At 38.3% G+C, this 16,096-nt stretch overlaps 1 pseudogene; it reads right to left on the bottom strand.

Annotated features, from left to right (window-relative positions):
* Nucleotides 1-5,536: 5,536 nt before the first annotated feature.
* The window catches only part of LOC120234729, a 44,343-nt pseudogene continuing 33,783 nt past the window's right edge, over nucleotides 5,537-16,096 (bottom strand).

Genomic DNA, 16,096 nt, shown 5'->3' with positions numbered 1-16,096 from the left:
AAGTAACTTCTGACAGAGGCTAAGGGAAGGTATCTCTCTCTCAGAATCCTTATCATAGAGCAAGAGCTTTTAAATGTTTTGGGAAAGTTCTGCCCTTTGAATTTTGTTCAGGACATGAAGTTTTTAAGGACATCTGCCTCCTTGCCAATTTTATTATTCCACTATTTTTTATTTAAATTACAGATTCTTTTTTGTCTCTTTCTCCGTGAGAGGCTGGCACTAGATCATCCCCTGAGTAGAGCAGACATTCCAAAGGATGTCCTGCCAACAATAATGGAAAGCTGGATACAACTGAATGGTATAAAAAGGTACCTGAGATGCTTAGAAAACTGTAAAGTTTAATGCTGCACACCCAGAGTACATGCCAACTACTACAGCTGCTGGTTATACATGAAGAATGTGTGTGTGTGCGCACTTTGAAATTCATGGCCTCTTTTTAATTTCTTGCTTATGAATCTCTACACATATGTCTTTTAAAATGTCTTGTTTACAGGGTCAACCATTTCTGTTTAATAAGATGGGCCAAAAGAACTTTAATCACTCACAGACTCACAAGGAAAATGACAATATGTCCCAAATCAAAGATTGAGCAGTAATTATTGCTTAAATATCTTAAATGTTCTCCAATAACATTTGCCAAACATAATTTATAATACTGACTGAAACTGTCTTCCTTTTAGGAGGTGTACACTCAGGGCACCTGGGTGGCTCAGTCAGATACACATCTGACTTGATTTCAGCTCAGGTCATGATCTTGCAGTTTCTGAGATCAAGCTCCATATCTGGCTCTGCACTGACAGCATGGAGGCTGCTTGAGATTCTCTCTTTCCCTTTCTCTTTCTGCCCCTCCCCTGCTTGTGTGCACTCTCTCTCTCTCAAAATAAACTTAAAAAAAAAAAAAGAGATGTACACTCATTTAAAGTAAACAGTGTATCAACACCTTTTGAACTCTCAAAATGTGAAGCTGCCTTTTTAAAATTCTATGATTATGTAGAAAATATTAAGGAAATATTTCCTTAATTTAAATAAACAGCACAATGAATTCATTGAACACCCAACCACCATAAATAACATTGAGAATACTGAAAGGCACATGACTGAGGAGATAAAGGAAATCCTACTTTCCCAGAAAATTTGTATTTCACAAGGAAAGAAACAACCTTTCTGAAAGGCTTGTTCTTTGTGCCTTCAAAAGTGATTTGATTATTCATTAAGCAAATGTGCCCTAAATTACAGAACTATACTAAAGAGTAACTTTAAAATGTATTGAAAATGTAAATTGCTGAAGCCTTGAAGACAAACATATTTCATGTAATTTCATGAGAAAAGGAGGATCTATATGGACATACCTATGCAAAAAGCAATTTGTAAAGAAACAAGGACATAAATTGATATTACATTTAGATAAGCTATACTCCTTAAACGAAACTTTAAAATAGGAACAAAGACCCTGATACTGGAGGGCCTGCTATAGTGTAGCTGATGTAAAGCACCCGGGGTTTAAACACTCACAATATATTATTTTCGGTAAGTACACTTCTGGAATGTTTCAGTTTGGATTAAGCATCCTGAAACATGGATTTAATTAAAGGAGCCCTTCTGATAATTATGGGACTGATTTTCAAAGGCGTGCTACATGATTCGGATTCCTGGTAACATTCTGAACTGCATCATTTAAAGCCTGGTCTGGAAGAACTATGCTCTGAGAATTTACCATTTTCCAAAAACTAAAGAAATTTCCTGGCTGAACATTTAGAAGTCAAAATTTGGTATTTAGAGCATCTTTATATTAAATATTATCCATTTTGAGCACTTTTAGGAGTCTCATATGAAAGCTCCAAAAGATATGGCTGGCAGTTGCTAAGACAAGATAACATATGATTGTTTGCCCAGAAGCCAGCTAAGAATTCTGGAGCCTCTCTCAAAATTCTGATCAGTGAATGGACTCTGTGGATACTGAAATCACTAAAACATCTTAGCTCGAGAACAGGTAAATTCAGTGACCGCCAAAAGGAAATTTTATGCTCTACCCAGGAATGGGGAAAACAAGACCTTGGGCCTAGAAAGAAAATACAACTTCTATCTATATTTATTTTTTAACTTATTAAGAAACCTTGTATGTATACATTTATAATGCACCAAACAGATTAGAATAGTAGCATATGAATATAATGCATAATAACTATACATATGTTTGGACACATGATCAACAATGTGTTTCTAAACAGATATCCCAAATTCTGAGGCACTCCTCCATTCTGAACCTCTCAGAATCTCACAGCCTGGGCACTAGGGTCAGTCAGTACTGGGTCTGGGCTGCCTAGTACTGCCTGATGGCAAGCTGGGGTGGTGAGCTATTCTGTACTGTTGGAAATGGATCTGCTGGGCTGTGGACTCATTCACTCCCTCAATAAATACTGATCAAGCACCTATGGGATCTAGGGATAAAAACTGAAGACAGGAGAGGAGACATAGTTTCCGTTTTAATAGAATTTATATTCTAATGAGGAGAGAGAAGATTTAAAAAGCAAGAAAATGAGGAAAACCAAGAAAAAGGCAGTATTACATCTTCCTGAGGTGAGATGGAAGCATTACCTGTGTGATACCCCTGACTAAAATGTTGAACCAGACTTGAACCATGAGAAAATACTTAAACACGATGAAATGAAAAGGTACTCTAAAATTTTTCATAGCATGAAGGACAAAAAGAAGCTGAACTTTTTGTCTATTCTAGATTGATGATGACTAAAGAAATGTAAAAATGTAATGTATGATTCTTCTAGGACCCTGGACTGAAGAAAGAACAGCTATAAACAACATTATTGGAACAGGTGAGTCATTTAAATAGGGAATGAAGATTAGATAATAGCATTGGATCAGAGCAATTGCTCTTGACCATGATAATTTTGTTGTGATTATTTAAAAGAATGACTTTACTCTTGGGAGATGTACACTGGTATAGGTAAAACTAGGAACAGTAGAAGGCATTGACTGACTATTCTAGCAGCTTTTGTAAAAACCTGAAAATCCTCAAAATGAAATGTTACGAATAACAAACAGAACATGTGTGGGGGGGCAATATAATGAATAATAGAGCAATGAGGATGCACAGACGTGGGAGTATCATTTTAAGCTGGTGATCAGAGAGCCCCTCTCTAATATGTTGATATTCGAGCAAAGATGTAGCAGCAAGAAGAACTGAAGAGGCAGACCACATAGCTACCTTAGAAGCAAGAGTTCCAAGCAGCACACCTGCTACACTTGAGAAAAAGAGAAGATTCTAATAAGACTGAAGCAGAGTGAATGAGAGAGATGATGTAAAGACAGGAGGTCAGAGAGGTAACAGGGAGTGAAATCACTGTTGAGCCTTGTATGGCGTGATGAGCACATTGGAATTTTATTCTAAGTATGAAGAGAAACTGTTGGGATTTCTGAACTGAAATATAGTAGGGTACATTTTTATTCTATTGTAAATGGAATTGTTTTCTTAATTTATTTTTAGGATTGTTCATCATGTCAGTATATAGAAATATGATTGATCTTTTGTGTGTATTTTTCTTATATCCTGTGAAGTCACTGAATCTGTTCATTACATCCAGCAGATTTTTAGTGGTTTCCTTAGGATTTGGAATGTATAAGACCATGTCATTTGTGAATAAAGAGAGTTTTATTTCTTCCTTTTCAACGTTAATGACCTTTAGTTCTTTGTCTTGCCTAATTGCATGACCTCCTATATAATGTTGAAAAGAAGTAGTGAGAGTGGACATTCTTGTATTGTTCCCAGAGTTGGAAAGCATTTCATTATGTGTAGGTTTTTAGTACATTCTTTTTTTCAGGTTGAGGAAGTTTTCTTCTATTTCTTGTTTTCTGAGAATGTTTATCATGTGTAGTGGTTGGCTTTTGTCAAATGTTTTCTCTACATTTATCAAATTCTTTGTCCACTGTCATCTATTTTGAAAGGAACATTTTGATGGCTTTGGAGGAAGAGTAGATCAATGGTAGAACAGACAGATCTTCAGATCTTTTAGAGAGCAATTTTAATAGTCCAAGCAACAGACTGTAATGGTCTAGACTGTGGGGATAGCAGTGGAGGTCATAAGATTTTGAGGTAAATTTCAAATTTCAAAGTAGGTGAATTTTGAGTAAATTTCAAATACAGAGCTAATGGGACTTGCTAAGAGATACAATATAGTATATGATCAGAACAGAATTCAAGGTAGACTCTGGAGTTTGTTTTTGTTGTTTTTCTTCTATTTTTGAGCAAGAAGGAGGATGGCATTTCCATTCACTAAAATGGAGACACTTTCCTTTTAATATGCTCTATATTTTAGAGCAGTTTTAGATTCACAGCAAAGGTGACAGGAAAGAACAGAGAATTCTCCTATGTGCCCTCCCACAAAACATGCACAGCCTTCCCCGTTATCAACATTACCTCACTAGAATGGGGACGTTGGTTACAATTGATGAACCAGTGCTGGTACCAAAGTTAACCAAACTCTGTGGTTTGAGTTCGGATGGACTCTCAGTATTGTAGTTCTATAGATTTTGCCAAATAAAGTGACATTTATCCACCATTATAGAATCAGACAGAATACTTTCACTGCCCCCCAAATCCTCTGTATTCTACCTAGTCACCCATCCCACTTCCCTAAACCCTGGCAACCACTCATCTTTTTACTGTCTCCTTAATTTTGCCTTTTCCACAATGTCATTTATTTGGACTAATACAGTATGTTGACTTTCAGATTAAGACTCCTCCATGTCTTAGTGTCTTGATAACTCATTTCTTTTCAGTACTAATAGTCCATTGTTTATACCAGTTTATTTAATCAAATCACCTACTGAAGGATATCTTGGTTGCTTACAACTTTGGATAATTATAAATAAAGTTGCAATAAAGACCCACATGTAAGTATTGTGCAGATATGAGTTTTCAACTCATTTGAGTAAATACCAAAGAGCATGATTACAGGATCCTATCATAAAAGTATATTTAATTTTGTAGGAAACTGCCAAACTGTCTTCCAAAGTGTCTGTACCATTTTGCATTCCCTCTCAGCAATGAATGAGATTTTCTGTTGCTCCACATTTTTGCCAGCATTTGGTGGTATGTGTTTTTTTTTTAAATCATTTTAATAGTTGTATAATAGAAGTTACATTTTTATCTTCTATGAACAAACACACACATACAAGATTAAAAGTCAAGAATGAAGAATCAAGTCATCCACTTTGGACTGAACATGAAACTTCTCCATAGAGGAATTTGTGCTAAACATGAATCCCATCACATTTCATAAGATGGGAGCACTGCAAGACATTCCCTGTTCACAATTATAAATGATAGATTATGCCAGAGTTTCAGGTTTGACCAACAGTACTATCTTCCCCCCACCTCCCTGAGGGAAACCACTTTTATTGTTTGCCCTGGACTGATGCCCAGGGTGGGGAGAGGGGCAGGAGGGGTTAGACTATATTCTGGGCAGTAAAGGTACACTCAGTGGATGTGGAGGCGTCCCAAGACCAAGACCAAGGAAGACTAAGGAAGGGCATCTTCCTGCAGCCAGTGCAGAGCTGGTCCATCCAGGTCACCACTGTACCAGTGGTCTCTGAAGTAGAGCATGCAGGGTCCACCCCATTCTGTCAGGTGCAGAAAGTCACACAAGTGATGTGGTCCCAGTGCAGGGAACCCTTCTCATCAGGTTTTCTAGAAGCCATGCACTGGTCAGTGAAGAAGCTGGACCTGTCCACCTGCATGATGACCATGCTGAAGAGTTGGCACCAGTCAGGACCCACACTGTGCCACATCCCCTTGTCCATGAAGCTGAAAGGACTATTAGTGGTGAGGAACAGCTGCTTCCCATGGGCCACCAGATGGCTCAGTACAGCAAATATCTCGTCCCCTTGCAGGGTGCACTTTTCCATGTCCTGCTCAATCCACTGGTACACAAGCCCTTTCACATCCACATCTTGAATTGCACCCATCACATCCTTGTAGAGGTGTGCATGGTCAATGACCTAGGAAGTGGTCCACCAGGCAGGACAGAGTGCCATCTGTGGCATGGAGATGTCCATGAACTTCTCGATGGAAGGACCCTTGCCATAGAAGCTGCTCACTGGGTAGAGTGAGATATACTGGCTGTCCCCATATAGGTGGGTCACCTCCTCCTCAGGCACAGGCTGGAGGCTCCAGCATCATGTACTGGAAGGCATCAATCTTCATCAGAAGGCTCTTCTGAATCTGGTAGTGGAGGCCTCCGGTGGTGAAGCTGGGGTCATAGTCATACTTCCAGATCCCCTCTGGGTACTTGTAGTGTTAATCAGGATGTTTCGGGTGGCATTGAAGATCTTTGAGTGCAAAGCATCTGGGTAGTGGGCCAGTATTCAGTGGTATTTCAAGCCGTGGACTTCGACATCAGGCAGGCTGATCTCGTTGTTGGCTGGCTGCTGAGTTCAGGAGACAGCAGATCTCAGGGGTGGCAGGGGGCCATGCATCAGTCTCCACATGTCCTGGTAATGAGTCAGGCGGAGCGCGGGGCCCAGGGGCAGTGGACGCTGGGACCCAGGAGTCGTGGCCAAGGCAGGAGGAGGAGGTGAAGGTGGCTCATGGCCTACACCCAGCAGCCCCTGCACAGCAGCCAGCACTAAGTGGCCTCCCACCGCCCCATACCCCCATGCCCACCACACACCACACTGCTGTCCACACAGTTCTCCCAACAGCACTGTATCTTATAGAAGCACTAAGGCACAAATGATTTACGTGGTCTGAGTAAATTCACATTGTAGGGCCACTGTGCATATGCTCTTTATTTTATTTTTTTTTAAGTTTATTTATTTTGAGAGAGAGAACACAAGCAGAGAGGGGCAGGGAGAAAGAGAGAATTCCAAGTAGGTTCTGTACTGTCAGCACAGAACCTGATGTGGGGCTTGAACTCATAAACCACAAGATCATGACCCCAGCCCAAGTCAGACACTTAACGGACTGAGCCACGCAGGTGCCCCAGTGCATGTATTCTGTAAATGAGCTCCTTATAATTTTAGGGTTCTAACAGAACATCTTGTAAATGCATGGAATCATCTTAATAGAGATCTGCAACCTTTTCTGATAAGACTTTGAAAAGCATTTTTCTTGAATTGTAAATGCAAAAAAGATCTTCAAAGGTTTTTTTTAGAGCAAATCTCTCATTTTTCCACCAGAGGCAGCTGAGGCCCAGAAAGTTTAACTTACCCAACTCTGTTTGGGATCATTTGAAGTTGGGTAGCTCAAGAACTACTTCACACCTTTTCCGTTAGACCACTGTGCCCCTTGAAATTAACTGTCAATAGTATCCTTACAAATTCTACCTGCCTTTCTTGCCTGAGCAATTACAACTTACCTAGTTTCCTATTCTGTTCCATAAAAGCCCTATTTCTGTTTGAAATGAGCAATCTACTTACAACAATGAAAATGGATAACAGTGAAGATAATCTAAAATCATGACTCTTCAAGGAATATTTTCACAAACTTTAGATTAGTTTTCCTCAAATAAATTTCAAAAGCTGTAATGTGGGTATCTGAATTGTTCAAGGTGTCCCCATACCTCTTTTTCTGTTATCCCCTTTTCTTGTTTTTTTTTTTTAATGTTTAGTTATTTGAGAGCCTGGGGGAGATAATGAGCAGAGGAGGGCAGAGAGAGAGGGAGAGACAGAATCCAAAGCAGGCTCCAGACTCTGAGCTGTAAGGACAGAGCCTGACACGGGGCTCTAACCCATCAACAGTGAGATCATGACCTGAGCCAAAGTCAAAGGCTTAACCGACTGAACCACCCACGTGCTCCCATCCCCTTTTCTTAAATACTGTAAACCTTCCCTACCCTTCCTTTGAGGGACTCCTGGTTGCCATTCTATGCTTTCCTTGTGCTTTTGCGTCCTTTCCTCCCTAGCAGACTCTTCTTTAAGTTCATGAAGACTAATAGTCTGATGGTCACTTCAACATTTATCTTTTATGTTGCCATTCCTATTTAGACTTCTAGACTTCATTTTGTGCAAATCTGAGATTCTACTTTATATAAAGATAACAGTGCACATCATGTTCTTCCCTAGCAGTTAAAAAGAAAAGGTTACTTTTGACCCTGTTATAAAATAATAACATACTATATCAGCAAAAAGAGCAAGAACAGTTTACTTCTTGACTTCCTGAATTTAAGAAAATAGTATATGAACTGACATCAGAAATGTACTGTGATATGAAATCAATTTAAGCAACTAATGTGCCCAAATAGAAGGTTGTAAAGTATTGGGACTTATCTCTAGGAAAATATAGAAGCGACTGCCACAGTTATCCACTGGGAAATTAAAAAATAATAAATAAACAAGAAGTCAGTAAGAAACTGTGAATGAGAAGATACAGATGTTTCATGAAAATAAGACACTGTCTTAATGTTGCTTTGACTGTACTTAAATATAATAAGCCTACACAATGACAGATTACCCCAAGGCACCAACGGAAAAGAGGTTATCATTATGAGATATTTATAATAGCTAGGTTCTGCCTCAGTGTCTAATTGAAATGTCAGACATGATATATGCTCAGCAGATATATTCATACTACAATCATACTAAAAATGAGACTCAAACCTAAGAAAAAGTATGATGCTACTAGAAGAGAGGAAGAAGGGTTTTATGAAGATATGAAAAACTTGGAGGGGCACCTGGGTGGCTCAGTTGGTTAAGCATCTGACTTCGGCTCAGGTCATGATCTCACAGTTTGTGGCTTCAAGCCCCTCATCGGGGTCTGTGGTGACAGCTCAGAGCCTGGAGCCTGCTCTGGATTCTGGGTCTCCCCTTCTCTCTGCCCCTCTTCTGCTCATGCTCTTTCTCTGTTTCTCAATAATAAATAAATGTTAAAAATTAAAAAAAAAGAAACTTGGATTAGAAATGGAAAATAAACCAGTTATCTTAGATATTAGTGGTTGATGTATTTAATTTAGTTTTATTCATTTAGTTTATTTCAACTACTTATTTAGACTATCCTTTTCTTATATAACATCTCTTACAGAACAAAACATTAACTCAAGATTTGGACTCTGGAGAAAGTAGCATGACAATTAATTTTTGAAAATGTGGGGTGCCTGGGTGGCTCAGTTTGACTCTTGATTTCATCTCAGATCATGATCCCATGGTCGTGGGATCAAGCCCAGTGTTGGGCTCCATGCTCAGCATGGAGCCTGGATAGGATTCTCTCTCTTTCTCCCTCTGTCTCTCTCCCCTAATCATGTGCTCTTACTCTCTCTCTATAAAATGAAAAAAAAAAAAACTTTTTTGAAAATGTAGACACTATATATTTGTTCCTGTGACAGACTTCAAAGTATTTATCACTCTTCTAAACAGGTTAATGTATTTGATCACTGAAAAGCATCATTTAATGCTCCATTATGTAGAGTTGTATTGGACAAGCACCACTCATTCTTGAAATGTAATACTAAAATATTATTTTGTCTTCTGATGTCTTTTATTTGTATTTGATTGGTAAAGAGTTTTCCTGTTCTTGGAAGTAACAATCAAATTTTGATAAAGACATTAAAATATCCAGAACCATGTAACAGCTAAAACTCTGAATTTATTTTAAAATTAATCCATCTCTTACCCCTCCTGTCATCCTTCCTGAGCTCACAGCAACATGACATTATCTTGTCTATGCAAAGATCTGTTTATCCTTTAGTGGCGGCAGCCCTCTTAGACCAGATTTTCCTTGTGTTGACTTTCATCATCACACCTGTAACGTGTATACATTCCCTAACCCCAATAAAATCTGAACGTGCAGACCTCAAATGGGCCACTCTTTTCTCACTAATTGCCAGCGCGTTGCCTGGCATCTGTCATCCTGAGATTTTATGTGACAGTAAGACCTCACTCTTAGACTGGTCTTAGGAAAAACCTCCTGTCTACATGTAAGACTAAGGGGTAATACAATTATTATACTTACCAGTGTTTCAAGCCCATTATATCTATGGTGTAAGCCATCATTACACCCATGTTGGTTCATGTGTCTGGTCCAGCCAGTGTAAATGACTTGGACAGTGCGCCAAAAGTAGTTCGTATGTTCAGACCATCAGTCTCTCTGGAATGGTCATTGTTGAAGAGCTGGTTCAGATACTGGCCATGTATTTATCTTTCCTCTATCTCTTTATAGAGCTGAAAAAGTTCTGTCTCCTGGCTGTGGATGCTTAAAGATGGGTGTGACTGAGGGGGAGGGGTAAGTGGAGCTTTCACTGGCTCTTACCAAGATTTAAGTTCCTGCTGCCTCCTGACCTGGCCCTTAGGTCCCTTAAAAGGGTTGACTCCAGTCCCATTGGAGAGAGACTCCATTTCCCACCAGCCCTAATCCCTGCTTTATTCACTGCAGGCTCTACCACGAACCCTCCTCAAACAAGATACTTCAGAGGTGGGGCACAGGACTAACCATAGACAGTACCTGCTACCACTCTCTGCGTGACCTTGGCAGTTCACTTTAGCCTTTAAACTTTAGTTTCTTCATCTCTAAATAATAATATTACTTATCTCATAGGGTTCTTCTGAGGATTAAGTGAGCCTTGTTCATAGCAACACTAAATCAACAATCAATATATTCAGTTGATACTAGAGATATTATGGACTAGAGGAATCACGTGAAAACTTCTTGCAACCAAACACTGCATGCCTAAGATATCTATCATATATGCACCTAATAATATACATATACACATATATGTGTGTACATAAACATACGAATGTTAGTTTTATACATTGACAGGCATTTAATTTACTTCACTATGTGCTTGGAAATATTTTGCTGCAAAGTCCAGCTACATGCTACAGAGAACAAATTATGCCCTGAGACTACATGGAAATGAATAGGAGAAGAGTGGAGAGTAGTTTTCCAGATATCCTTGCTAATGCCCCCAGGCACATGAGTGAAGGCAATTCGGATTCCCCAATCCAACCTGGCCATCAGTTGAATACCACTTCGTGAACCCAGTCAACATTATGTGGAGACACAGAATTGCCCAACTGAGTCCTGTCTGAATTTCTGACCCACAAAATCATAATGGAATTAAAAGGTTGTTGTTTTAAGCTGCTAAATTTTGGAGTAGTTCTTTATGCAGGTAACTGAATGCTATCTTTATTTAGACTAGGCTTTATTTAAGAGATAGTCATGTTACAATTAAGCTTATATTTAGGTTATCAAGTGTCATCATGAACTTAAGATGTATTTCTGGGAACAGAGAGTACATTTGCTTGAAAAAATGAGAAGGATCCTGGAAAATATATAATCCTAAAGGGAAACTAGAGTCTTGCAGTTAATCCTGACCCATATTAGTGATTAGACCACACAGACTTCTGTAAAAATTGCTTGGTATCTATCTTTTTACCAGGCCCCATCTGAATTACTGCCCTAATCCTTGTGTATGTAGAGATGGGTTTGCCGTGGGCTGGGGACAAGGTGAGGAAAGGGTGAGTACTATATTATACTGAAAGCCAGAAGGAGTTATTTCACTTAAATTTCCATGAGATAGTGAATGCAAGCATTTCATGCATATACTATGCAAACAGCACAGCTATGATACCCTGAAAGCCTCAGCACACCAGGGGAATGGTACCTAGCAGAGAATCACTGTCTTCAAGAGAAGCAATGATACTGCCAGGCAGGGCAGAACTCAACAGAGCCGTGGTAGTGCCCACTACCTGAATGGTGTGTGGCTTGGTAGAATCTGGCAGAAGTGGTCACTAATAAAACCGCTGACCCACGTGATCATCAGAAGAAAGCAAGTAGAATAACCTGCCAGGCATACTTTGAGCCCTGGAGGAAGAAGTGTCAGGGAGCCAGGACCCTATGGGTAAAGTGAGCACCATTACAATGTGAGTCTGCATTCTCTTAACCCAGCTCCTCTCAGCCAGCTCTCTGGATTCACTACCTTTCTGTATTCCCTCTGCAAAACAATGTGCATAATGCCCATGGCATGCTGAACACTCACAGCTACAAAGCCAATCTCTGCTACTACTACATGGATGGTGACCAAGAGTCAACCATTATGCTACAAAATCTATTGTTATCTATGGCTTGCCAAAGCAAGTTTTTGATGAATATTACGTAGACCAAAGAGAAACGAATGCAAAAGTCATTGTTTCTCAGAAAACTAGTTAAATACTATTTGTTTTTCAATAAATGCAAGTCGCTATAAAAAGATACTGTCAATTTAGTCTTAAATGATAGAATTGTACAAGACTGAAAAAAATGCAGAAAGATTATGAACTCAGATTCTTTCATAATTCTCATTAAGTTCTTGCCCTTCTTTTAAAAACCAAACCTGGTTTTTAAATATTTAATATTTAATATTCTGGGAGACGTGGGAAATGTACTGACACCTTTAAAGAAAAACCCACAAAAGGAGTGCCTGGGTGGCACTCCTTAGCTGGTAGGAAACAAACAGTTAAGTGTCTGACTTTGGCTCAGGTCATGATCTCATGGTTTGTGAGTTGAAGCTTCTTATCAGGCTCTGTGCTGACAGCTCAGAGTCTGGAGACTGCTTCAGATTCTGCACCTCCCTCTCTCTGTTCCTGCCTCGCTCTCACTCACTCTCTCTGTCCCTCAAAAATAAATAAATATTTTAAAAAATAATAAAAAAGAAAAAAAAAAGAAAACCCAAACAACCTTCACCTTTCATGCTCTGCTCTGGACGCCCCTGAAAATAAAACAAGATTCTCTAAGCTGTTTTGTCTCCTGTTGTGAATCACAGGCAGAGGATGGATTTAGGCTAATATTCTTATGCACACAATTTATCATAAAGTAGTATTTGTTACCACTATAAATTTAACTTCTTTTGCCAAGTTTCTTCTTTTCTTAAGCAACTCTTGATATCAATTTTGATCTAGTATATGTTTTCTATGTTTTCAAATTTTCATTAACTTTTAAGAGATAAGAATGTTTTTACTTGTATAAGTTCACCAGCTTTCACAATCTTATTTGGAAATAGAAGAATAAATTGCCCATAGTTATATATAAATCTAATTTCTTTTATTTTGATGTGAATTTGCTGAGACTATAAAATTCAAGGTCTCGAATCTTCATAACAGAGATTCTAAGCTTTAGTCTCAGTTGTATTAGCTGGGGTAATAAATTAGCTGGTAGGAAACAAACCATCAAATCTCAGTCCTGTGCACAGTAGAAGTTCATCTCTTACGTACAGGGTCCAATTCTGAGTTCCTGGTCAGCATCATTCAGGAATCAGGCTTTTCACATCGTTTCTTAGGGCATGGGAATCCTCTCCTGGATTTTCTGCATGTACTCAGGAAAGCAGTGCACTGAATATGCATGGGAAGTGGTGGAAGAGTTTTTAATGGACCAGGCCTAAAAGTCAAATGGTAATTCTATCCATGTTGTATTAGACAGAATTCAGTTGTCTGGTGACATCAAAATGGAAGGAACACTGACATATATCATCCAGCTGTTTGTCCTGGATGAAGAAGCAAGGCTGAATGAGCATATAGCAGCCTCTGCAACAAAAGCCCTGCCCTGCATATGTTTTCAATACATAATAACAAACTTATTCTATGTCCTAAAATGGCACTGAGGAGGTAAGAGAAAGATGTTCTCCTTTCTAAGTTTTATTGCCCTTTTTAATGTAAAAAATTAAGGCAAATCTTACATGTAATGTGTTATAATATATTCCGAATTATTGATATCAACGACCAAGTTATTTCACTGCTATAATGTGCATTGAAACTTGCCTTCTATAGTGTTACATTAATAGTTATGGAACATAGGTATTATTTCTATAGGAATAAAAGAAACACTAACATGAGCTTTCAGAGAAATAATCCCTGAGTAAAGCTAATTTTTATTTTATTTATTTTATTTATTTTTGAGAGAGAGAAACAGAGCATTAGTGGGAGAGGGGCAGAGGGAGAGAGAGACACAGAATACAAAGCAGGTTCCAGGCTCTGAGCTGTCAGCACAGAGCCCGAAGCGGGGCTCAAACTCATGAGCCATGAGATCATGACCTGAGCTGAAGTCTGATGTTTAACAGACTGAGTCCCCCAGGTGCCCCTAAAGCTAATTTTAATCCCAAAGTTCATTGTCCTTACTGATTTTCATTTGAAGAAATGTAGTTGGTTAATAGAATTTTTTGATTTTTTAAATTAATGAGAAATAAAAAGGTTTCTTTACACAATCTATATTCATTTTAGATTCTGAAAGACTATGAAAATCAAATGTGATATGAAAATAATAGAATAATAATTTAAAATCTGGAGAATATACTTCACAGAGGTTTATCCCAAGGAAAACCAAGCTAGAATTACATAAATTAGAGCTCTAAAAACATTCTTTTTTAAAGTACAATTTAGAAATGAAATAATCAAATCCAATTTAGATGAAATATTCAAAATGATTAACTTAAGATGTTTCACCAAAAATTCTTTGAATGTCCCAAGGGAACACTATGTTTTAAACTACAATCCAGAAAAACTTTAAACTATGAAAGAAAATAGTTTCACTGTATATTTCTAATATTTTAGCTAATATCCATGATAAGACATTATAGATCAAATAGCTCTAATGGACTTTCTTTATGGAATGTTCCTGCTACAGATCCTTCAGGAGAAAGATAATCTACTTGTCTGTCTTCTTTGAATGACCTCCTTGGCTGCCTTTAAAATACCATTTTCCAGTCAGCAGCACTTAATTCTCCTCATCCATTTATTCATCCTAGCCTAGGCCAAGAATATTCTGGCATGCTTTAGAACTAGAGGGTTGGATGGGTGGTGCCTGATAGTTTGTTCTTTGGAACAGTTATGATCACTGATGGAAAAATAATTCATTTGACCAGAAAGGCCAAAGAAAAAATTGGAGAGGCCTGGGAAGCAGAACTGAGTTCAAGCAAAACAGTGTAGTAGGTGAGATTTATTTTCAGCATTTTTGATCACTTTCCTTTCACTAATTTCCCTTCTTTAAGTTTCTCACTGTGAGGTTCAGCTTGGATGTAACTTCAGACAGTGCATTACAATCTGGACCTTTTCTTTGTTCTTTTATCTTGGGTATCATTTCACCCAGACCTCCTCAATATCCTAGATGACATTTACTGGCATAATTGATTAATCTTTGGTAATACGTGAGCTCACATCAGTGTCACAGTGTTACTCTATCCACAATCATTACTATTTTAACACAGACCTACAGACATGAACATTTCAATTTCTCTTTTAGAGGCTGCTAGAGAATTCTGAAGATGCATATAAGAAGACCAGTCCCCAGCCTTCAGATATGATCTGTATCTATACTACAGTTATGACCTTCTCCCTTGACAATGGGGCATTATTTTTATTACTTTCCTAATGTGCAATGGGATAATGGGTGTGTATGAAAGGAGCAATCTCTTAGTAGATATTCATGTAATTCATGCTATAAGAAGACTATTTTGTTACTTTAGATGACAATTATCATCTTTTTAAAATTATTTTATAATGTTTATTCATTTTTCAGAGAGAGTATGAGTGGGGGAAGGGTAGAGAGAGACACACAGAATCTGAAGCAGGCTCCAAGCTCTGAAGTGTCAGCACAGAGCCTGATGTGGGGCTTGAACCCACAAACCGTAAAATCATGACCTGAGCCAAAGTCGGATACCTAACTGACTGAGCCACCCGGGCACCCCTTTTCTAGGAGTATTTAAGTTAAACTGTCATAGTTGTTATGCTGGCTTAATTAAACTTGCTTGCATCCTCTGCTTTCAGATTCATAACAACAAAACCACACCTCTGTGTTAAGAGAAAGGAGTTTAACAGATGGATTAAGTGATGTTCTGGACTCTATACATCACTAATAAAAATTAAAATCACATGGGAGACAGAAGGTACTCCATCACATAGTCCTGATGATGGAAGAAAGGTCAAGCTATCCAATCTATAGTTAAGAGAAGAAAGCTAATGTCTGAAGAGCAATATCCCATGTTTAAAAAAATATGTTCATTTGTAAAGAGAAGATAAGATTCTGGAACATAAAATTTTCCTTATTATTTAATCTATTTTCAAGTGTTACACAATTAAAAGATAGTACTCTTTTAATCAGAAAAGGAAACAATGAAAT

Source organism: Hyaena hyaena, unplaced genomic scaffold (assembly GCF_003009895.1).
Source record: "Hyaena hyaena isolate Hyena2069 unplaced genomic scaffold, ASM300989v1 scaffold_115, whole genome shotgun sequence".
NCBI classification, from domain to species: domain Eukaryota; kingdom Metazoa; phylum Chordata; class Mammalia; order Carnivora; family Hyaenidae; genus Hyaena; species Hyaena hyaena.
The sequence above is the reverse complement of the archived record's forward strand: the minus strand, read 5'-3'. Positions and strand labels throughout refer to the sequence as shown.